Source organism: Pelecanus crispus, chromosome 7 (assembly GCF_030463565.1).
Source record: "Pelecanus crispus isolate bPelCri1 chromosome 7, bPelCri1.pri, whole genome shotgun sequence".
Lineage (NCBI taxonomy): Eukaryota > Metazoa > Chordata > Aves > Pelecaniformes > Pelecanidae > Pelecanus > Pelecanus crispus.
This window is the reverse complement of record NC_134649.1, coordinates 50,729,147-50,747,672: the sequence shown is the minus strand read 5'-3', so window position 1 is coordinate 50,747,672 and position 18,526 is coordinate 50,729,147.

Sequence of the window (18,526 nt, the reverse complement as noted above, 5' to 3'; positions counted from 1 at the left end):
GTGTCCGGGACAGGCTTCCCGTGCCCGGAGCCCTCGGCACCTCCAGAGCCGAACCCTGCAGCCGCAGAGGGAAGCTGCAGCGCTGCGCGGCGCAGCTCTGAGCCGAAACTCCCTGCGGTGCTCTCAGGAGCATCTGAAGCTGTGTTGCCCGTGTGATCTCCTGGGGTCCTTTTCAGCTTTGCCTTTCTGTGATTCCACAATGCCACCTGCATATTTTACCATGTTTCCTTACAAGGGTCTTAAATAATTCCTGATGCTTACCTTCTTATGGCATTTTTGCTAAGAAGGTGGGAGTTATTCTTGCCTCATGTATCATGATGCGTAGTTGGTGGCATGAGATTTTTCATGGAAGGAGACGGAGCAAATTTTTTGTACAGTGTTCGGCATGTTATTTGATCTGAAACTTCCATGAGATTCAAGGGAAGGAGGGGGGCTAATTATATACCAGGAATATGTAGGCTGCGAGCACAGAAACTTCGTGATTTGCACACTGTTTCATGTGAAAGGGAGGGCAAAATCTGCATCTCCCTACGTCAGAGACAGTGATATAACTGTAAAACTTCAGGGACTTTGTGGTGTTCCTTGCAGATATCTGTGTTCTGATGCAAATTGTTACAGTACTTGAAGAAATTAGCATCACCTAATTGGATAAATGATGAGAATGTTTACACTTAGTTTTTAAATACCTATATCTGTGGCTTGGCAAGTAACATACATTTCTGAGTATTTCCACCATGCCATGTTAATGTCAAAGCATATATTGCTTCATTTTCAAAAGTTCTGTCCTTAATCATTGCATTTCATTACCACCTCTAGGTCATTAGTGAAGTGACACCCAAGGGGGAAGCGGGAAATCAAATGACAATGTAGGTGATGTCTGACATTAGCCAAATGTCAGGCTTTCTGATGGAAGCATCAAAATTAATCTGAAAATGTTATACCAGTTTCAGCCATTTTCCTAAGAGATTGAAAATACAAGAGGCAGGCTGATGACATTTTGATTATAGTCTCAAATTGCAAAGACCTTACAGAGCATACCTTCTCCTCTCACATAATTAAAACCTGCTGTCACCTTGATGTGCTTTATAGTCTTCCGTGTCCTGGCAGGTCTCTTGAGTTTTGCATGCTGTTGATCCTTGTTGTTTGAGCAAATTTGACATGTCAATATTGCTCAGATGAGCAAATGGCTCTTTCGTTTCGTATTTAAAGGTAAAGATGGGGGAAAAATACATGGTAGAATCAGCACTGTAAGGTTATCAAGTAACCGGTACCCAAATAGTGCAAGAAAGTGAATTGAAGTCATGACTCATCGAAACGCCTAAGCACATGGCTAGCTTTAAGCCTGCGGGTTAATCCCGCTAAGTGTGATTCCTGAGGGGATCCCTGAGGCTGTCCTTAGGACCAGGTACGCTGTTTGTAAAGACGGAAACCTACGGGTGCAGCCCCGGGTCACCTCCCGGTGCGTGCCAGGCTGCGCAGGACTAGGCACGCTCGGCTGCTCGCTGCGCCGGCGGGCAGGTCCAGCAGCCTGCCTCCAGCTGCCTGACGGCCAGCTGCGGCGGGGAGCAAGTCGGCAGCGTAGATGCTTTCAAAACCGCTCTCTGAGTGTTATGGGTATAGCCACGGGCTGCTGTGCTTGCTAAGGGTGTCGGTACGCTGCTGAATCCAGGCCCAAGACCCACCTGAGCCTGAGAAGTCATTCTTGCTCTTCATACTTGAAATGAGAAAAAAACCTTAACTACCCTATAAAGTTACTATTTAAGCTACGGCAAATGCATCCTCAGCATCTAAGGAAGTCTATCAAGCATGTAAGCCTGCTGATCTCAGGATTGGCAACGTCTTAGACCAAAAAAGTAAAATTAATCCTTGCTACAGTGATCCTTGCGTGCTGCTGACGAGTCCAGCTTACGGCTTATTAGCCAGGGAGGGCAGAAGGAAAGCTGGCGGGTGCAGGCTGTTGGGCACCAACCATCGCAGCGACTTGTTGCTTGAGTCCCGCTGCGGCAAGACGGTCCTCGTACCGCAGACCGCCCCGTTCGGGTGCTTCGCCTGCAGCGGTGTTAGGTCTGCTGCCTCACGAGGACAGCCGTGCTGAGCAGCAGCAGCGTGTGAGGTTTTGTGAACTGGTGTGCAGCACTTCAAGGAAAGCTTGCCTTTCAACAGATGCCTCATTTCAGAGCTGCTGCTACTGCTTCATCTGCACACTAACCCAAGAAAATGAATTGTGTGATGGCCAGAGAGGAAGATTTTTCCCAATTTAAACCATTTTAGAGCATATTTAGTTCTGCCATCTGTCGTAAACAGTAAAGCATCCTGCCTGAGTGTATTATAAAGTGGCATTTTTATGGTGACAGAAAGTATAATGGGCCCTAATGTAGTTGAAGGAGCTCTAGTGGTAAAAAAACACAGTTCTAAATGCGACGCAGTGGAAGGGCTTGGAAACCCCAGGCTCGGCAGCTGGGCAGGTGAGGTGCTTTACAGAGCAGCTCTGGAGATCTTTGAGGGAAGGACTCAAAGTGTGATTTCAGCAGGAGACTTTCTGGCCCCTGTTAGAGAATGTTTGCCGACCCCTTGGCTCTAGGAAGGTCAGAAGTTAGTCTAGCGGCCCTAAAAATGGGCAGCAGTGGAGGGAAAGAGTTCCTGTCTGTGTCACGAAATACCTGAGTGCATCTGCTTTTTCTCTACACGCTACTCTTTGCAGTCCCTAAGTTTGTAGTTTTTTCCTATCACCCTTTCCCACATAGACGTATGAGGACTGAAAGGATTAACTTAAAGTTTTGGTTTAAATCTCAGAATCTGGAAGTTGCTGCTTACGTTATTGAGAATGTTTACACCATTTGTACCAAAACAGAAAGTTGATTATGTCTGTTGCGTCTAGCTCCTGACACTGAAGATGCTGTGTAGGTAGATGCTGTACAGCTGCAAGGGCCAGCAGACTGTTTTAGTTCAGCTGCTTTCAAGTAAGATCTTTTGTTGTTTCAGATGCGCTTTCCTACTTTATCTGCTGCACAAACGCTTCCTCCTTTTGAATTTTTGACACCGAATAAGCATTATTGAAGCCTGGCAGGGTTCAGTCCTGCCACTGCATTGCACTTGTGAAGTCTGCTATCGCCAGCTCTGGCAAGGGGCATTCTTGAAAAAGAAATGTTTTATTGCTGGATCCTCAGCTGACACCCCAATTAGTTCTACTGGTGCAAAGAGCTGGAGTCTTACAAAACACTGTGAGCCTGTGGATGAAAACTGTATAGAATTATTGTGAAGGTTTGGGCTTTTGTTTGAAATCGGCAGTGGATATTTTCCCTCTCTTTCTTCCTTTCCTTTGTAACTACAGTCATCTTGGTGAAAACAGCTTCCTTTGCAGGCAGTAGCGATCCCGTTTCCTACTGTTTTCTCTGCAGTCACACAGCTGAAGCTGCGCGGGGTGCGTTTTACCACAGGGATCGTTCTTGTGAAAGAAGAGATGCCTCTTCCCCTCCCACCTCATCGAAAGTGCTGCGCGTGGGTGCTATATAGCTCATCCGATGTTCCTGGAAAGCATTGGATGTATCGGGAGTGCCCGGATCCGCTGCACTGTCTTAGACATGGCTGTCCTCATATGAGAAGTGGATACAGTCAGTGTTATTTGTAGCCACGGCGTGCTGGGCTTCCGAGTGCCCAATCCCATCGGCGGGGAGCAGAAGTGAGTTCGGCCTTGTAGGGTTCAGCCCTTGCCAGCACCGAAGCGACCACTCGGCATTACAGATGAATTGGATGTCTCTACTTCAGGACCAGCAAAGCACTTCGGTTCCCAGGAGACCTGTCAAATTTCTCCCGAGTCCTCAGGGCTCCCGCACGCAGCTCTGGGCAGGTGTGCCCAGGAAAGAGGAATGGAAATGGGGATAGATGCAGTGGAGGACTGTTAGGATGATTGTGGGAACACAGAGCCTTTTGTCTGGGAAAGAACTAGAACTTCCATGGAATATGTCATCCTTCTGACTTTTGTGGGGCGTAACACAACCTCATTAATTAGGGGCACAGAATTTCTGGCAGCACAGATAAGTGGTTTTCTACACAGCTCTAGTTAAAAGGATGAGTAGCTTGATAAAATCATAGAATCATAGAATCGTTTAGGTTGGAAAAGCCCTTCAAGATCATCCAGTCCAACCATTAACCTACACTACCAAGCCCACACTAAACCAATCAAGGGTAGACCAGACTAAACCATGTCCCCAAGTGCCACCTCTGCCCGTTTTTTGAACACTTCCAGGGATGGGGATTCCCCCACCTCTCTGGGCAGCCTGTTCCAATTCTTGACCACCCTTTCCGTAAAGAATTTTTTCCTAATTTCCAACCTAAACCTCCCCTGGCACAGCTTAAGCCCATTTCCTCTTGTCCTATCGCTAACTACTTGGGAGAAGAGACCAACACCCACCTCACTACACCCTCCTTTCAATTAAGATCGAGGCCAGCTGAAGTGACCGTAATGGGAGGGCAACTTATAGTGCCCAACCAAAGAACCGGGGTACGTGCTGAATCTGGTAATAGAACAGGTCCTTACTCCTTGTCATCTCTTGAAGTGAATGGAAGCTCTTACTTGAATTGACATCGTGAAGAATTTTGTAGCAGGCTTTTCTTGCTTTAAATGAATGGTGGGGCACGTAAAGCAAACGTGTGTAATGTGAGATTATTTTGAAAATAGTAGATTGTTTGACCACTGACTGCAAGTATGATTTTTGGTAGTAAATTCCGCTGCAAGGGGAAGCAGGGAGACTGTCCCAAAAGGTTTTTCTGAACTATCTTATCCTAAAGATTTGCACAGGGTTTCCTGTCAATAGCTTTTATTTGCTGGCGTTTCTCCTGACAAATGCCTTTTGAAAACTAAGTGATCTTTAATTCATCTCTGCTCAAATTTGCATTCCCTTAATGCAAAACAGATGCACCGATATCACCAGTGACAATGAGTTAAGCTCAGTTCAGAGTTTTCTCGAGGATATTAAAATGTTATGGAAGACAAATGCCCAGACAGAAAAAAATCCCACAACGGTCCTAAAGCAATCATGAAAAAAAGTGATGCAGATATTTGGACTTTACATTTTAATGAGACTCTCTGGAAACCTTAAATCCACTTGCTTTTCCTCTTCTAGGCTTACAGAAGGGAGAAGACAATGACTGTAAAGAGAAAATTTGGCATTAATGTCGGTGAAGAAAAGTGTTATGTTAAGTATTAAATTCCTTTGCAGATACCCTCTGCATATGGTGAATAAGTAGAAATAGGTTTAAGAAACACTGTAAAATTAAACTTTATAAGATTACTTTTTTATGGAATATGCAGTAGCTGCCACATAGAATAAATGTATGTTTTTCATTATATTTTTATTACGCATTTAAAGCACATTAAGGAGCAAACAACCATCAAAGAAAGAGAAACTTATTAGATTTAGCAAGTAATCGTATCAGTTTTATGTATGGTTATATTTCTTGAAAACAGGGAAAGATGCATGTCAGATGTCCTTTCAGGCTATTTAGTAAGCCATTTTTCTTTGGGAGAACAATATTAATGGCTGTTTTGCTATGTTCATGCTGTATTGCATGAGCATTTTGTCTTTTTTATTGTAATTTCTTATAAGTGTGCCATTACAGCTTGAGCAATCCAGTAGAGCATCTGGAGAAATATATTGCTTTGATTTTTGTCTCTAAGTGGGCATTAGTTTGTGTGTGAGCTTCTAAATTGTTTAAACATTTAGGCAAACATTTGAGGTTTTGTGGATGGTGCTGAAGAGTCATTCACGTTGTCCTCCAGAAATGAGATTTGTACAGTTATGTGAGGAATTCCGTGATTGTTTAACATCGTTGCAGAATGTTTAGCCGTCTAAGATTGTTTCTGTCTTTCAGTTTCTCTTTTGTGGATGATGTTGTCATCTGTTCTTCATCAACAGTAAGTCTGCCTCAGATTTTGGTCCCTCCCAGGCAAACCTCTGTTGATTCCTTCCCTCCCGGTCCCCAGCCCCAGCTGGGTCTGCCTCCCTCCCGAGATCAGCCGGCTCCTTAGCTTCAGGACATCAGCCTGCCTCGGCCGGAGTTACTGGTGCTCTGGAAACTGCATGTGGAACTTGCCCAGGCTACGTGAATAGTCCTTGGCTGTTGCTTCTGAATTATTTTATCCCTTGAAATTAGGAGGGTTATATTTCCGGTCAGGAGACTCTTAGAAGCATCTGTGCTGCATGCCGCGTGTTCAGAAGTCCTGCGCATCAGGCTGCCCACGCTTCGGGAAATGTATCGGCAAGGGGTATTTGATTCGTGCTGGTATATATCTGAGTTTCTCTGATCAGTGCATCTTTTAAAAGGATGACATTTGCAGTTGCTGGTCCAAGGTGTCTGAAAACATCATGAGCAAATTGCCGTTCAGTGGTCTTGGTCCCAGTCTTGCAGCTCTCGAGTAGGGCTGCCAGACGGACGGGTTTTCTTGTAGAGTCTGTGGTCCCCCACCTCCCCCAGCCCCCTGGTTTAGACATTCTTCCCGGACGGGCAGAGGTGACTGCGGTCATTTTTTGGATGGATAGGTGGCCTGCCAAGAAGTATGCCCGAGTCAGGGGTTGATTACCACTTCTCTGAGGCTTCATGGGCTGGTTGCAAGGTGGACGTTACATTTTGGTGATTTTGTATTGGTGCTAGGAGGAGTTTAGCATTGTCTGGTAAATCGGATGTAATACCCCTTTGCTGGACTAAGTAATACCATGGTAGTAAAGTTAATGTGGGCATTGAATGGGCGCTTTACTGGAAGATGCTGAAGTGCTGAAAGCCAAAAGGGCAATACTTGTTTTCATGCTGAATCACTACAGTAAATTTATCAATGAGACTTGACATTCTCTGCCTAATAAGAGCAATTTTTATGCTCAAATAGTGACTCCCTTTATATATAGGAAAAATAATGTTAAGCAGTAGTGTATAGCTTTATCAGCTTCACAGTTTCTACAAATGTCAAAGTAGTTATTCATTTAGTTGACAAATGTCACTTCAGAAGCAAATTATTTCTCTTAGTGGCAACCTGATTTATATTTGTCTAACAATCCATTTTTTGAAGAAGCGGATTTCTTTAAGAGAATTGTTAATTAATTTAAGATTACTGAAAGTAATTTGGGATTCCATATTTTCATACCACCTATTGTTAGAGCGACATCCTTGAATTCCTTCTTCACGGAAGCTCCTTAAGCAACTTTTCCGTCCTGTATTAAACATTATAGGATTATTAATTCCTACATTATTACAGGAAAATTAATTAAGAGTGTTCTGCAGTAGCGATCTGGGGAGTCCTAGACAAGATGGAGCTCTGCTGCTCTAGGCAATGAGCGTGGCTGGAAAGAGGCCACAGGAATTGCACTTCAGACCGTGACGAGGAGGAGCTGCACCGTCACGCAGAAGGTGGAGGATGAGGTTCAGTGATTGACTGCTGTTAGTTTGACTTAGAGCTCTGTGCCGGGTACCTCCGTGAAAGCCAAATCAAGTTTTTATTGGTTTGATGCAAAAAGCCCTGGGCATCTCTTAGTTTAACGATCTCAGAGCTGAAGTACACAGCTGGGCAGCTTTTTATGACCCACTGTATGCTTTGTGTAGCATTTAATGTGGTATGAGCTAAAATTGGTTCACCTCAAAGCATCTTCAGCACTTAAGCAATAAGTTTGTGAACATTTTCAAAACATGAAGGATAGCCTTCAAAGCGATAAGAAAAACAGTAACAATTTTATAATGAATACATCACTTCTTCCTAAAGCACCATTAAGGGGCTTTGGTTTTTGTATTTGCCTGTATTTTGGCCACCATGCTGCTAGAAAAGCATTGCTCCTTTCTCGCGCCTTCCTTCCCCATGACCTTTGTGCTTTTTTTTTGAAACATGTAATCAAAATCTGTGCCTAGTTGCATTAAGCTGTTTCTAAAAGTGTGCAGAAAATGGCTAGTGCTTTTGCAGCAGGACATCTGTTACTGGGCTCAGTCAGCTGTGGGACTGCACGGCTTGAGTGTTTAAACAAAGATAAAGATACCACATTTCTTCTGATCTTCAAGAATGTATCCTGTAAGAGCAAGAAATGCCAGAGAAGGATTTAGGAAAATTATGGAAACAGACACACCATTGTTTATAATACTGAATTGTTAACTTGTCTTACAGTTGCATCGTCAGGAAACTTAAAGGGATTCCCTCTTTGTTTGAGTGAAATGACCAAGAAAGAGCAGTAATCACAGGGGAGGAAATTAATTTGCTAATTTGGAGATAAAAGTCTGCTTTGCTTGTGTGACAGGAAACACCAGACTCAACGCAGTAATGTACAGCTGGCTTGTAAAAGCAATCATCGAAATGCTGCTTCTCCAGCAGAGTAAGGAATGTTCACTTGCCACGGTTGCATCCGCTTTCAGAAGTTATTTATGTTGCTGAAGATTCAGCGGAATTCTTCTCTGAGACAGGTTAGCCTAGTTTGAGGCAGTGTTATTTCATAGAATTTTGAACTGATGAACAATTGGAAAAGTGTTTTTCTAGATTCTCTCAGTGGTTCACTTAGAACAGCAAAGGCTTGTGTTTTACTTCCTAACCGATACGGTCGTCTGATAGGTGCTGTTTATTTGAGCATAATTTCACTTTAAATAGCAACCACTCCTTGGGAGATCTTGGCCATCAAATAAAGAGAATGTGCTGGTTTTGGCTGGGGCAGAGTTAATTTTCTTCGTAGAGGCTGGTACGGGGCTGTGATTTGGGGTTGTGCTGGGGACAGTGCTGACAGCACAGGGGTGTTTTCCTTGCTGCTGAGCAGCGCCGACACGGAGCCGAGGCCGCTCCTGCTCCTCGCCCCAGCAGCGAGCAGCCGGGGGGCACGAGGAGCCGGGAGGGGACACGGCCGGGACAGCCGAGCCCCGCTGACCCCAGGGCTGTCCCCCACCGTACGGCACCGTGCTGGGCACGTAGCGCGGGGGGAAGGAGGGGGCCGGGGGGGACGCTGGGAGCGCTGGGTTTGGCTGCCCAAGGCACCGCCACGCGTGACGGAGCCCGGCTTTCCTGGGCATGGCCGAGCACCCCCTGCCCGTGGGAAGCAGGGAATGAATTCCTTGGTTCGCTTTGCGTGCGCGCGGCTTTCGCCTTCCCGATTAAACTGTCCTTATCTCAGCCCACGAGTTTTCTCCCTTTTACTCTTCCGATTCTCCCCCATGCCAGCGGGAGCGAGCGGCTGCGTGGGGCTTGCTTGCCAGCCGGGGTTAAACCACGGCAGGGAGAAAATGCCATCAGCATTTGTACAAATAATAACTGGTGTTTATTTTCTGTCCCAGAAGGATGGGATAGTACAGGTATGTGCCTTTATAGAAATGCTACAAGATTTCTTGAATAATGGCTTTAAAATTTAATCTGTGCAGTCTGTTTCATGAAAAAGCTTCCTCATACTGTTCAATGGACTCTGTTTCCTTGCCGCTGCTCAGGGATGATTTGTTGTTGCGTGTTCCATAGGGCTAATGCTAGAGGTGTGCGACCAAATGCCTCCCGCTCACAGTTGTGCCATGCTTTGGGTAACCGGCTGCTTGCAGCTGCTCCTCCAAAAGTGGCTGAAGTTGTCATCAGTGAGCTTGGAGCAGTACTTAGTCAATATCTAAATATTGTTTCTTTTGTTTTGTTTGGGATTCCTATCGCTATTTTCCCACAGTAAGTGTCTGTACTGTTATATATAATTTTCTTGAATAATTTAAATTAATTTTTAGGCAATTACCATGCTCTTTATGTAGTTAGGGTACATGTGTAATCGTGTCATTAGGACAGTTAATTGCACTGTTTAATGAGGCTATATCCATTTCCTTATTAAGCATAATGAAAAAAATGTGACACACATGTGCACAGGCAATTTTGAAGGACCAATGTCTCAGACGATGGCTTTCACACCATTAAGAAAGATGATGGAAATGCATTTGAACTGCATTGCAAGGTGCTTCCAAACTGGCTTTGGTCAAAAATGTAAACTGAGTTTTCAAAGAGAAAAAAGTAAGTCTTCCATTTCAAAATTTTGCATTTCACCATCTATTTTAAACCTGTAAACCTAAGAGAAGATGGACTAGATTAATTATATAAAAAAGACGACAGCAAGTCCTGCAGTGAAGCTCCTTCCAGCAGTCTCAGCTCCTGTTCCTCATACAGGGTGATGCCGTTACGTCGGGCACTGCTGTTTCAGAGGGTAATGGGTTTTTGTGGTTGGCACCCCGGGGTAATGGTGACTTTCACAGCAGCGGAAGCCTCTTCTGAACTGGATGAGCGTGAGATTCAGTTGATTGAAGATGTGGCTGCCAGAAAGTTCAGCCCAGTGTCTGACTTAGATTTTTGCTGGTGTTGGTGTGTGCCGTTGCCTGGAACTGGGGCAAAACGTGAGGCTGGCTTCGGATGAGTGGGTAATGGGTCTTTTTCCTAGGCTGATAGTGGAGCACGTTTCGTGAGTTTAAAGACTCCCGGAAAGTGTGAGCAAGGAGAAGAAACACTGGAGTAATGACTGAAAAGAACTGTACGCTAAGATACCGTCCAGAAGCCAAGGGAAGATGAGCTATTGATGAGGGGGGCATGATCAGTAGTGTCAAGAGCAATGGGAAGGTAAGAGGGAGAGACTGGAGGAGTCAGGTGCAGAAACTTCAAGTAAAGGAACGTTTCCTTATTATTCCCTGAAGATTATTAGCTCTAACATTTCCAGAAGGTTAAGTTGATGCCGTAGGAACGAAGACTAAGGGTATTTGTGGTAGGCTTGAAAAGCGAACTGCTCTGATGAAGAATTCAAGTACCATTTTTCTTGGTTTGGTGTTTTTATACAGATGATGCATTGTGTAACACTTGCTAATGCTGAAATACTTCATAATTCTGTCATACCCGGTGAGATAATTTCTTTTTTTGGAGGGATGCTAACATTTCATTGTTTTCCAAAATCCTCCCCAGAATGAATTTGTGCTGAATTATAGCAGTTTACGGGTGCACATAAAGTAGCCTGGTGTGATGCCTGCTTGGAAGCCGGCGGGGATGCATCGATCACAGCGAGGAGAGTGCCTCTGAGCAAGGCAAACCACAGAAGTTTGGTTTGTTTCTGGTCCTTGTTAATCTAGCTTGCTGTTCTTCAGAGCTGATGCTAATGGAGGGAAGGTGGGCTATTTTGGGGAATGTTGGGCCTCTTTAGGGCTAGTAACTCCTTCCCCACCACATGGGACTGGGGTACTTGCACCTCATTCCAAGAGGGTGGCGTGGCCTCCCTCCCGCTGTGTCCCCACCCAGCGATGCAGGATCCAGTGACTAAAGCTCCACGGCTGGTTCTCAGCTGGTGGGATGGCTTGGTCCTCTTCAGGCTGCCAGGGGGAAACAGCCCCCTGTATTCCTTGTGTCTGGGAAGTGGCTGTCAGCTCCCACCTCTTGAGTGGCGGCTCCCGGTTGGAGCGGTGTGCTCTGCTGTTGACTCCAACGAGCAAATTCACATGGGGTGAAACGCTGCCATACACCTTTCTAAAGCCTTTGACGTGAGCCATGTGCCACGCTGGTACTCCACTGAAGTGCAGGGAAGGGATTTTGTATTGAGCTTGGTGGGGTATGGGTTGCTTTTTCTCGGCAATTGAGAACAGCTCTGGCCTATATGGGATGGAAAATAGTGGTGAAACTCATTCTGATTTGAATGTTGTTTTCTAACTCACTTTTCTAAAGCTGAGTCAAAGGTTTCTTTTCCACGTATTCCTTTTGTCACATACAATTGGTGGTGTTATTTTAATGCCTAGCAGCCTCTAATAGTGGGACCTTGGTGTGCCTGGCTGCATGCAGACAGAGTAGGAGTAGTCCTTTGCTCCAGAGCAAGCCTGCAATTTAATGGCAGAGACGGATGCGGGGTAGTGGGAGGAATATAGCACGCAAGCAAGATGAATAATGTGGAGTCAAAATTATCTCACTGTCTTCAAGTACTTAATCACAGAATTAAACATGTGCTTCAAAGCTACACGTGTGGGTAAGTGCTGTTCTAAACTGGGCTAAATAATGCACCTGCTTGCTTTCTTGGATCAACACTTCCAGGCATGGACTCGCCGGGTATATTTTGAGGTTTCTGATTTAGTTTGACAGAACGCATTTGAGAAAGTTAACATTGTGTACGTGCTGGGCGGGCTTTCTCCCCTTGAAAAGCTACTTTGAATTAATGTCTCCGAAGTGTTGAGAGTGTTATAAAATGTGGTGTATGACTAAGATGATGTAGCTAATCCTGTCACCTACGGTAAGCTTCTGTTCCAGACCTAAAAAGGGTGTTGTGGGCTCTAAACTGGCCTGATCTCTGGATTTTCAGGGTGGAAAAGGTTTGAAATATTCATCCAAAGGTTGAGTCTACAGACATCACCCATCCAGCCGGTTCCTTATGCATGCAGACTACCAAAGGCGTTCGGTACTGTTTGCGTGATCTCTGAAGAGAACAACAAAGCAGAAGGAAGCATTTTGCGTTGCTCTTGGAAGCCAAAATATGAATGACTTTTCTTCTGCCTTAGGATCAGTGCACAAACTAGTTACTAGAGACTTCAATGCAATATTAAAGACACAAACAGATTTGACAAGGTTTTCTTTTCCCCATGGAATCTGTAGTAAATAGAGATAAATCATCTCATCTGTTTTCTGTTTATTAACCAGGCCTGTATCAAATTAAGTTCCTCTAATATTGCTGCGGGATGGAGATATAATCACTACAGCTCTATTTAATCATTTCTCTGCCACCGTGAGCTAGCAGGCAGTGGGATTTGAAGAATTTACAGGCCCTATGTTTGGCCACGTGTGTGTGCATGCGCAGAGATGCTATTTAAAGAGTATAGCTTTGAAATAGCTGCTAGAAAGCTCTTCTATTCTCTTGCACTTTGTTTACTCTTCCTCTGCTCTTGGTACGTCTTGTCTCTCACCTACACCTTCGATGCAACAGGATCATTTATGACCAATTGTATGTTTTCCATACAGAGAACTGTTTTCTGAAACAAAAAATGGATTTTTGTCTAAATGAAGCTTTTTAGAGTCGTGGTATCGGTTAGGTTGGAATGCAGCGCTGCAGGCTGCTGGGTCCATGCCCCCACTCAGAGGTTACACCAGGTTGCTCGGGGTCGCAGGCAGTTGAGCTTTGAGGTTCTGCAGCACTGGAGGTCACACAGCTCACGACGACCTGGTGTGAAGGCAGCATTTCTTGTTGGGGGCGTTGTCCGGAGAATGGAAGAAACCCTTAAAACAGGTTAAAAACACGCTGCAGTCTCGCATATGAGTTTAAGTTTAGAGGGCATCCCCCCTGCTGTTTTTGCTGAGTCTAAAAACTGTGAATAATCTTGAATAACGTGTTCCAGAAAACGGTTGGTACTTGGAGAGGCCCATGTCCCAAAACTGGTCAGTCCTTTTTGGCTCGTCTGTAATCACTAGCTCTTATTCCAGAGTTGCACACAGGATTCAAATAGTACTTTTGTTGTATTAATGTGGTAGATTTGTTTGATCGAATTAACTGTAATTCTTTGTTTAAAAAAAAAAAAACCCCAAAAAACCCCACAAACCACCTTTGTCACTTTTCCCATATCGCCTTTTTGAAGCCTGCATTAGCTTTAAAATACATCTTTTCATTATTGTAGGCTTTCCATTCATTATCAGCTTTTGCTTGGGAGGGTACCAGGGCAACATGTGTTTGTTACTGCTCTGTACTGCTCTGCTACTGTAACTGTTTTGTTACACTTTAATGATATTTCAGCAGCTCTCAGTGTGCTTGTCAAAACAGCACAGCAATTCTTAGGTACTCAGGAATATCCAGCGTGTGACATCAGTCCTTTAAATGCAGAAGTGCTTTTCTCCTATAAAGATGGTAGATAGCAAAGCTCTTTTTCTTTCACCACCTCGTGGTCTTAAGTGGAGAACAAAGCGTTTCCTAGAGCTGCACTTAGGAAAAGGTAAGCAGCGTCTGTGCGCTGTTAGACGCCGCGTTTTGTGTACGTGAACGCAGCCCTATGGCGGTGACCTGGATGATGCTTCCTCACACGCGTGCTCTTCAGCACTGCTTGCGGTCTGCTGTTCCACTGGCAGTCTCTCAAAGGTTTAGCCGGCTTTCTTCCCTCTTTTGTGGGCGTGAGTGTGCAAATCCTGCCCAGGAGAAATATTTTGCGATGCCTCTGAATATTGAGGCTGTTCCAGCTGCCGAGGAGAAACCAACTTCAGTTTCCCTCTTCTGTTTTAGTCCCTCTTAAGTGCAGGTCAGTATTCAAGCAGTGGTATTGGTGGGTGACTTTTCAGTCAGGTCTTTTGGGGTCTTTTGTGGGTTTTTGTTTGTTTGTGTTTTGTTCCCCTCCCCTTCCCTCATCACTTTGTTCTCTCCTTCTTATAAACAGCTTTGTAATGCTAAATGTAACATACTGGCAGCTTGATGATCCTCATTGTGCTAATTATATTGCCTTTGCTGGAACATCTTTCTCTACCTTCCCCAAGCCATATGTGTTTAGTCACTGAACTAGACAACAGTTTCTGAGTCAAGGCATGTAATTTTTTGCAGTATGGGACTCTGACAGTGATCGTCTTAGGTATTACTGAGATGATAATGATAGTTCATTGCTAAATGTCTTCTAGGAACAACTGAAACCAAGGTCTTCACGGAGAGCTTGCAGTCTAAATTAAACCTGGTGCTTGAGGGGGAGGTCCCATTCAAGAAGGTGTTGTCACTGCAAAGGTGATGGCTATATTACACTAATACCGGTTGTTTTCTGTAATTCTCTTTGTTAAGGCAATCTGCAAAACTACAGAAATAAGTGAGTTTAAATGAGGCAGAGGCTGTGGTTTGGCAGACCAGTGTGGAGAACACATGCTATGCTACATACATATTAATCCCCAGGGTTCCTATTGCCTTGAAAGATTCAAGTAGTTTATATTGCAAGTAAACATTACACAGCCCGGTCCTTCATAGTTTACAACTTATATTAAATATTGCACATACAGAATTTAAATCAGCTGTTCATTGTTTCTCACGTTTGTGTGCGTACTTGTGTGGCAATAAGGATGGTAATTAAGTATTTGTTGTGTACCCTGGGAATAGAACGAAACATAAGCATATGTTGCAAGAAGGGGGTTTGTATCAGCTAATAACAGAAACTTTGTAAGTGGGAGGAGGGTTAAATACTGGAATAGATAGTGACTGAATTTCGTAGAATCCCTATCCCTCCCTATCCCTAGGTTTTTTGGGGGTGATGATGGTGTGGTTTTTTCTTTCGTTTCAAGAACAGGTTGTGCTGCCATGCCTTACGCATAGCTGATTCTGCTTTATGACAGTGTGATGGAATGGTGAAATGTTTTACACCTATTTTTTATGACGATACGAGAATTTTATGCATAAGCCCAACAGGAAGTCTTTATGGGAAGTGACTTAGAAGGTTTCAGGGTTTTAATACCTATTACATGATTAATAAGTATCCAGAGTGCTTCTTTCACATGTGCTATGTTTAAATAAAACGTTCTTGTGGTGTTGACCCATTTTAAATGGTTCCATTCAATATTTGTATTGTTACTGATAATGGATTTTTTTTTTTTTTGCATGTGTGTTTTGTCAGCTACTGAAATGTGATTTAGAAATCCAATAATGCTAATGTGCTGACGGAATATGGCTATATTCAGTGAACAGGAATAACCCTGTAAAAGTATTGCTTTAATTTTAAAGCTGACCTTTTCTGTTATTTAGTAGAAAAATCCATGATTGCAAAAGGAAATAGACCTTTTTTGCTGGAGAGGATATATAGCCTACAGGAATAAAAGATTGAGGGACCTTCATACTTTCACCCTGCTAATCCAATAATAATAAGGACTTTTTTGATTAAATGACTTATGATTATGTTAGTACCAACACGTAGGTAAAAGTTGCCTCTGCAGTCAATACCTGGTATAGTTTTCTCCCAGCAACTTTCATCAGAAACGTCGATTGCATTTGACACATCGCCTGAACAGGGCCTCCAAACAATCCGATCTTCACTATTACATAAATTAGAAGTTGGAGCCTTTGGGGCTAAACCTTATGTTCACATTTCTGTGGCGGGTCGGAAACAACTCGGGACTTCCACAGCTGCTGTTGACCTTATTTCGGATGATGGCATGCGTGGTTCTGTACCTCTTACAGACACTGAGGACATACAGCGAAGAGCAGACGCACCTTGCTGTGATCCATGCGGAATGGAGCGATGGCCGACTTGTGAAGTGATTGTGGTATTCAAAACACGGTGGGTTTCGGCTGTATAAAAATCATTGGCGTCAGCATCGCCGCGGTGGATGTAGTAGGGGACGAAGAGCGGCGCAGGTACGACCCAGGCGAGCGGTGAAGAAGGGGCTCTGGAGGCTGCGGCACGTGCTGCGCGTTGGCACCGCTGCACTGCGCTTCGGTCAGCAGCTGGGGACGGTAAAGCTGGGTATTGAGACCTTAGATGTTTCCTGCCAGCGTTTCCTTTTTGAACAGGGTAGCTGGGATTCGATGAACAGTTTCAAACTGTTGTATAAAACTGTAAATGGTTCTGATGAAGCTTTATTTATGAGAAAATAAAATGAATCCTTTTCTAATAGATTTATAAGAAGAGATGTGCCCCTATTCTCTGTTGTGAAAAAGCTCTGTCAAATTTAGTATAATTTTATAACCATTGGGAAGCTTTTTGAAATCCTCCTGTAAAATTTAATAAAAAACCTAACGTGTCAATGAAATTATGCAAAAGGATGCAAAGTACTCCAAAGCACAGGTTCACTTTTTCTGTTAAATCCTGTATTTAGAATTTCCAAGCTGTCTATACATATTCTTTTATAAATATCGTGTACCACTTTATAAATATTTTATGAAAAATATTAACACTTTGCTTCAAAGCAAAGCTTTTGAAGCTTTTCTTAACAGGCACCTAAGAATTGCTTTTCTTCAGTCCTCCTACACTGTATAAATTTTCCCTACTAGTTTTGTCGTTATGTAGAGTGTATTCGGAGTTCCTGCTGAAACAGAGGTACCTTAAAGTTTCTCAATGAAATCAAGCTAAAGCTGAGGATGTGCTTTTCTGTACTGCTGTATCAAGGCCTGAAGGACTGTTCTGGAGTAATGGAAGATATTATTGGGGAATAGTATGGTCAGACAGCAAACTGTGTTCCTAGAAAAACAGGAGGTCTTGGTGGAGGCTGGCCATAGTTTCTCCAAGTAGAGCAGTAAGTACTTTCCTCTTCAACTGATCGATTTTAGTTTAAGATCAATCCTCTGCCCCCCATCTGCCTTCCTCCAACAGCAAAAATAAATAAGTAAAAACCTCTTTTGAAGACTTCCAGCCTTAGCAGTGAATCGGGGAGAGGGCTGTATTCATGGCACCCTATACTGCGTGCAGGTCTCCTGGTCTCTGCCCGGCCCCGGTCCGTGCTGTTGCTCCCTGCCTTGAGATGCAGGGAAAGAAAAGAAACCCAGACTTTTTGGCTCTTGTTTTAAAACTTCTTGAAAGAAGAGGAAAAAAGAAAGCCAGTTTTATTGAATGTCTTCTTATTTTCAGGAAGGAACATATCTTCTGAGGAGACTTTTCCTTAACTGTTCAGTTATAGACATTCTATTCTATTTCTGATCAGGTGACTTTAAGGACACTAAATTATGTCTCTGTCATTGATTCTGGAAAAAATCAAGACAGGCCAAAGGCTGGTACGTACCTTTACTGAAAATTCAATTACCTCTGGTCTCTCAAGCGCAGCTGTCAATGTAACTTGAGTCTGTCGGTGTCTTGAGAACACTGCTTTATGTTCATATTCCTCCAGATACACCGCATTGCTGCGTTCCTACTCGCAGGTCTATTTGGTTTAAGGTTTTTAAATTATTCATTGGTTATGCAGTAGAGACGCTTTAGAAGAAGGACGTAAAGTAAGACTTGAGCGTATAGAAAGACATGAAGAAACCTGTAGGGCTTTCTTGTCACTAAGCCTACTAAAAATTGTTAAATGAAGCATTCATTTCCAGATTTTTTTTTTTTTTAATGAGAGCGCTTCCTCTTTTGTAACTGAATTGGTTTAAATCCCTAACCCAAAAACCCTGCAGAAATTAAATGCTGTAAATTGGCCAAGGCCAGGAAATATGCCATTGCCAGCAGGTCATCAAAGTATGCCTCTGGTGCACCCGATCGTTTAATAAATAAGCCATTCATCCAGTTTCACTTGCTTGTGCTGTGGCTGTGAAATGGGTAGTTGAAATGCAAAAATCAATAGAAAACAAACCCTTAGTTGCCTGCTCTCTGTGGCTGTTTCTTTCTATTTTGCGTAAGGATAGCCTGTGAAAGTATTCATCAGTAGAAACTTGTTAATTCAATATAAACACAGATACACCAATCGAACGTTTATTTCCTAATTTTTATATTACTCACACCATTAGCATTAAGCCCCATTATCATTAACTAGTTAGCAATTAACTGCAAATGGCTTGCATGAAATACGGTAGGCTATTTTACTGTGACTACTTCTCTCTATCACTTGTTGACTCTTGCCAAGTACCAAGTGACAATGAACTAGTTAGGTTAGATTTTTTTTTTTTTT